We start from the raw sequence: 7,011 nt of genomic DNA, 5'->3' as shown, positions 1-7,011 counted from the left end.
GTTGAGGAGGTTACTCAATCTATTTCTTCTTCCTCACTTGTCCCTGAACTAGAAAAACAAGGGGACCAGCCTAGATTAGAGCCACAAGAGTCCCATTCTTCTGCTCAAACTGTGATTTTAGTGGAACCCATTTAGATCATCCTCCCAACGACTGTTGAAACACCAAATTTAGTCGATCTGACTCAAGAACAACCTCCATCCCCTCAAGCTGTACATATTTTCAATCCTCCTTCTCCTATCAATACTGACTCAATTCTTGAATCTCCAACTGCACAAACTCTCACTTCTTCTATTCCAGAAGCCAGTATTCCAAACACCAGAGAAATTACACCTCCACCTCACAAAACACCCAGTCCAATAAAGCCAACTGGACCTTCTTCTTCATAGAATCCTAACTTTTAGGAAACTAAGTTGGCTAAGTTAGTGGCCATTTTGACAAAAATCACTCAAGAGGAAGAGATTCACGAGATTCCTGCTCCGGGGCCAGTTACTAAAGACCTATCCAAATCGAATCTTCTTTCAAGACTCAACTCCACAACTCTTGAGCAATTAACTTCTCTCTTAAAGCTACTAACCTATAATGTTGATGAATGGTTTGCATAGTCTGACTTGTGCAGCCTTTTGTCTGAACTTTTGAGTTCTTTCCTTGAATTCCAAGTTCCTTCTCAATTCTCTTCTATAGTAGAAAATTTCTCAAGATTTCAAACAACTGTGCCACCACTCAAGACAGGTTGAAAGAAGCTCAAGAGAGAGTGGCTAAAATCGAAACAGAATTGCAAGAAGTTAGCGCTGTCCTTCAATCAATTCAAACATCATACAAAGAATATGAATTGAGAATTGCTCAAGCTGCAAATACTCAAGCTTACTTTGATAGACGAGAAAAAGAACTCGAAAGAGAACTTGCCAGGATTCGAGCACGAAGGGTTGAGTTAACAGAGCCCTACACAGTAGCGCAACAAGAGAGACAAGAGCTCTTCAAAGAACTCTGTGAATTGGAAACCAAGCAAGAAGATATTGGAAGGAGATATGATAGAGCTCAATATGATGAACATGAAGAATCCAGAGCTTATTTTGCTCTCAATGATGAAAGAGCACAACTTCGAATGGAGCTCGAAGATCTTTTAACACCCTTTTTTTAGAAGATTTAATTTTTGATAGACTTTTAACACCTGTACTTCCCTTTTCTTCATATATATTAAGATTTAATACTACATGCATCGATACTGTTTTAAGTATTTTTCATTTATCGACATAATCACACTTCCCGAATCGATATCTTTAATTCGATATGCATTCCCGGAATACAAGTTGACTACTTGAAAAGGTCCTTCCCAATTATGAGACCACTTACCAAGAAATTTCGATTTCTTTTCAGTTGGAAATATAATCTTTAACACCAACTCTCCTATACTAAAACACTTTTCTTTAACTCGACGATTATAACTTCAAGCAATGCTGTTCTTTTGGTAGACCATATTTTCAAGTGCTATACATTCTTGATTTAAGTCACTTAACTCGTTGTACATTGCATTCTAGTAATATTTGATTGGTAAATCATCTTGCCTCATTATTCTTAATGTATTAAGATTAATTTTTAATGGCAATACTGCATCATGACCATATACCAACTTATAAGGAGAAGTACCCGTTGAATCTCCGGGTGAATTTTGATAAGCCCACAATACTTGGCTCAAAATCTCATGCCAAGTCTGAGGTTTACGACCAATTTTCTTTTTAATCAAATTGATCAATATTTTATTCGCTACCTCAACTTGACCATTTGCTTGTGCATAATATGGGATTGAAGTTATCATAGTGATATTCCTCGAAGCTGCAAAATTTTTAAGACGTTGACCAGTAAACATAGTTCCTTGATCGGTGCTTAAAGTTTGGGAAATCCCAAATTGATGAATTATATATTCTTCAATAAAGTCTATAATTTTATTTTTCCCTACTTCGATTAAAGGAATGGCTTCCATCCACTTGGTGAAATAATCAATTGCCACTAGGATAAACTTATGATTTTTTGACGAAGGCGGGTGTATTACTCCGATCAAAAACAAAGCCCAACCTTGAAAAGGTAATGGCTTAATAATCGAATGTAATTCAAAAGCTGGGATTTGTTGTATTACTCCATGTTGTTGGCATTCTTGATATGCTCTTGCATAATCAATACAATCTTTGATCATGGAAGGCTAATAAACATGATCTCGTCGAAATACCCACTTCATTTTCATTCCAGCCTGATGGGCACCACATATACCCTTATGAACTTCTCCCAAAGCAATATATTTATCTGACTGACTTAAACATCTAGAAAGACTTCCATCGATGCCTTTTCCATACAACTCATCAGCCATCAACACAAAATTCATTACTTTTAACTTTACTTTCCTTTAAACCCAAATGCTAGGATCTTTTAGATATTCAGCAACTGGCTTTCTCCAATCGTCGTCATCCCATTCATCCAAGGCTAAAGCCTCTCTTTCTTCAAAGGGTACCAAGATCCGACGAACTCTTGCCAGTTTTTCTAGCGTTTCAGGAAATACCTTATACTTCGATGCAATTTGGGCTAATTCATTAGCAATTTCATTCCACATCCTTGAAATGTGAACCAATGATATTTTTCAAAAAGATGCCAGTAACTCCCATGCTATCAATAGATACTTTTGTAATTTCTCATTATTACATTTGAATTTTTTAGACAACTATTTTAAAACAAACTGGGAATCTCCAAGAATTTGAATATCTAAATCCCCTTTACCAGCCAAAATTTTGAGGCCCAATATCAAAGCCTCATATTTGGCTATATTATTCGAACAAGGATATTTTAATTCGAAAAGAAATTCTGATGGAACACCTTTTAGGGAAATAATTAAAATTTCAACTCCAGTACCATCCTTGTGTTTTGGACCATCAAAATATAATTTCCAACAATTGGATACTACATCGATCACATTTGCCCCCCGGTCATTGAGATTATTCAAATGATCTACTAGAAAATCTGCAATGACCTGACCTTTCACAGTCTTAGCCGGTGTGTATTGCAAATCAAATTCTGTCAATGCAAGCATCCATTTTTCTAATCGACCTTTTAGCATAAGATAGGATAACATGTATTTGACCAAATATGTTTGTGCAATCACCTTCACAGTTTTTGCAACCATGTAACATTTTAAATTCATGCAAGCATAATAGAAAGACAAACACAATTTTTCAATGGGAGAGTACCTCGTCTCGATTTTAGTTAACACTCTACTAAAATAATAAATGGCACATTCATGTCCTTCTTCATCATCTTGAGCCAATATGCATCTAATAGTATTCGAAGATGCTGTGATATACAATTTTAAAGGCTCATGAGGACGAACAGTTGCCATTATTGGAGCTTTAGACAAATAAGCCTTGATCGATTCAAATGCTTCTTGATGCTCTCTTGTCCACTCATACTGTGTTTCATTTTTAAGCTTTACTAGGGGTGCAAATATTCGAGTTCAACCTGAAAAGTTTGATATAAACCTTCTAAGATAATTAACCTTTCCAAGAAATGATGCACTTGAGGAGGCAATTCTAAGATTGCATTAGCTTTGTTTTTATTAATGGAAATCCCCTTTTTGTGAACTACAAATTCTAGGAAATTCCCTGGAGACACATTGAATGCACATTTCAAAGGATTTATTTTTAACCCTTTTTACCGCATCGTTTTAAACGCCTGCCTTAAATGATTGAGATGTTAATTTACTGAATTGGACTTAACCATGACATCATCGATATAAACTTCCATAAATACTCCAATAAACACATGGAAAATAGTATTCATGGCACATTGATATGTAACACCAGCATTCTTTAAACCGAACGGCACAACCACTCATTCATACATCCCAATGCTCTAGGACATCGAAAAGTGGTTTTGGATACATCATCCTCTGCAATGAAAATCTGGTTATATCCTGAGTAACCATCCATAAAACTCAGAATTTCATTACCCGCTGTAGAATCAATTAACATATCTGCTATGGGTATAAAATATTCATCCTTTGGAGTAGCATGATTCAAATATCAAAAATCAATGCATACTCGCAACTTTCCATTCTTCTTCATTACGGGAACAATGTTCGAGACCCATTCCATGTAACGTGCAGTTCAAATGAATTTTGCTTTAATCAAACGTTCAATTTTCTCTTTAATCTTTTGATTGATTTCAGGAGCAAAACGTCGAGGCGTTTGCTTTACTGGTCAAGCAAATGACTTTAATGCTAATCGATGTTCCACAAGAGAACGATCAAGACCAGGCATCTCATGATAATCTCAAGCAAAGAAATCTTTGAATTCATATAAAGGAGTGAGTAATTCTATTGGAAATGGTTCCACAAGGTTCTTACATATGTAAGTGATCCGAACATCATTAACAGATCCCAAATTAACTTCTTCCAAAGGATCCTGTGACTCGAAACCTTTTGTAACTTCATCATCTTTTACTAAATATTTCTTGAAACCCAAAATTTCAAATCATAGATGCAATCAAAAGATAAATCAACAGATTTATTGGAACTGAAAATACTTTATTATTATTATTATCCAATTCAACAACTGAGTTGTTTTCGATACAATGGACTTCTGCTATATCAACAGTAGTTTGATCGATAACATTATTAAAACTAGGAAAACAAAAGGAACTTAAGCCATGACTAAATTCGATTAAAGAAATTGAATTTGTACTACAAACTGGGAAAGAGGAAACTAAATCCCTAGATGATTCAACTTCATCAGAAGAACCACTTTATTTTCAACAGAAGAAAAACTATGTAGATAATTTCTTAAAGTTACTAGGTAATTCGAGACGTCTCGTTCATCAACCATGGAGGGACGTCTTCAAATCACCACTTATGCTAAACAGTCCTAACCAATTGGAGGAGCATCAAGTTGTGGATGGCAGAGCTTCACATTCAAACCCTCTGAAGTCAAGAAAAAACCTTCACAATTGAAGGAATTAAGCACCCTGTCGACATTCAAAGGCTTCAATTTAGAACTATACACCCTGAAATCAACATGCAATTGTTTGACATACAGATTTGAATCAGCCTTGACCACTTCAGGTTTCCCTTCTTCTGTCCATAAAAGGACGCTTTGATGCACAGTAGATGGTACAACTCTAACTCCATGGATCCAATCACGCACCAATAAGGCGTTATAGCTAACCTTCAATGACACAACCACGAAGACAGTGTTTCGATCAGAGGACCCAACCTACACCCCAAGGGTAACTAACCCTTTTGTAGGAGTAGAAACTCCACTATAATCTGTCACAAAAATATTAGTGGAAATTAGATCATCAGGATGCTTTCCTACCTTCATTAACATCCTTTTTGGCAAAAGGCTAATTGCTGCTCCTCCATCGATTAAAACATTACTCACTTTAATCCCACTCATCATCGTTGTAATATGCAATGCGCAAAGATGAGACTTCTGCCTCTCAGAAGGCCTTTAAAAATAGCCTGGTTCATCCTCATATAGAATAATCGAGAAAGCTTCTTCGTCATCGACATCATAATCCTCACCTGGATTTCCTTCATATTCTCCCAGATATTTAGTTGGGATAATTGAGATAGTACTGACCATCTCATCTTTCCCTCATCTTTCCCTTCCTTGAAATACTCCTTATCCAAATCAGCAACCTTCTCTTTGTCGATCTCAGGAGTGACTATCACAGCCTTGCTTTTATCCAACTTGGCAGGAGATGGAATTTTCTTTGGGTATGTTTCTCTATCAACTGGGAACACCACCCGGGAGTGAACAGAAGGGGTTGCCCCCTTAGCTTTATCACCTTGAGACGCCTTTGGTAACTGACATCCACCTTTTCCTCTTCCCCTTTGATTCCCTCTGTCTCAGCCACGGAAATAAGGGTATCGACCTTGAGGAGGTCCTCGATGGCCCCATTGTGGATTATGCCTGTACTGAGCGTCCCTGTTGTGAAATTCCTGACAATTTCGAATCTATTGCACACCCAGAGCCTGAGAACGATTCAAAGGTATAATAGAATTTCTCTGAGGGCCTCCAGAACTCTATTCCTCTATTCGTCGAGTTAGATGCTTCTGCCGAGCTTGCTCCTCTCTATGAGCCAATTTCTTTTTCATTCTGTCTTTCTCAAAGATTATTGCGACTTTAGTATCAAAAACTGCATTACATCAAGGACACAGAGATACGACCCGATCCTTCAGTTTTTGATGCATCAAAAATTCTAACAGCCCATCTCCTATGCTAGGATAGACTGATCGAACATTAGACTCGAAGTCTCCCAAGGCAGTATCAAAATCATAAGAAAATCCAACCATATTTACACCGAAATATGGTTCAGCAAAACTGGCTCCAGTATCGAAGGGATCAAAATTAACCTTCATTTCTTTCTTTCCATCATCGAATTTCAACCGCCCTTCCATGATCGCCTCTTGTATCAAATCCCTGAAACGGACACAATTATTAGTCGAATGGCTAGTTGCTTGATGAAACTTACAGTAAGATTTCCCTTTTAAACTTTTTATCGAAAGCAAAGTTCTGCTTTTAGGTAAAACTAACTATTTATCTTTAAGCAACACATTGAATATTTGATCCGATTTCGAAATATCAAAACTATATTTCTTTCCACTCTTATATTTTGAATCACTCGATTTATCACTAATTGAGATTTTCCTAAGTAAGGAACAAACTTAGGGTGGTTCTTTCTTTAGTTCAGCCAAATTGACTTCTGCCTCTAAATCGGATTCCTCACCCAAGGATTCCATTGCTACATAAGACACTTTTTCTTTTCGAGAAAAAGACTTACTTTTCAACTTTCTCTCATCATTCTTATATTTTTCTTTTTCTTTCTTAAGAATTTCAACCTGACGTACTCTTTCAGCCAAATGAGCCAAATAAGGTATATGAACATTAAGCAACTTTTGACGCATGTAAAAACCTAATCCCATAGTTTCTATTTTCACTAATTCACTTTCAGGAAGAGACACATAGCAT

This window comes from Arachis hypogaea, chromosome 14 (assembly GCF_003086295.3).
Source record: "Arachis hypogaea cultivar Tifrunner chromosome 14, arahy.Tifrunner.gnm2.J5K5, whole genome shotgun sequence".
NCBI classification, from domain to species: Eukaryota; Viridiplantae; Streptophyta; class Magnoliopsida; order Fabales; family Fabaceae; genus Arachis; species Arachis hypogaea.
This window is presented reverse-complemented; position numbering follows the sequence as displayed.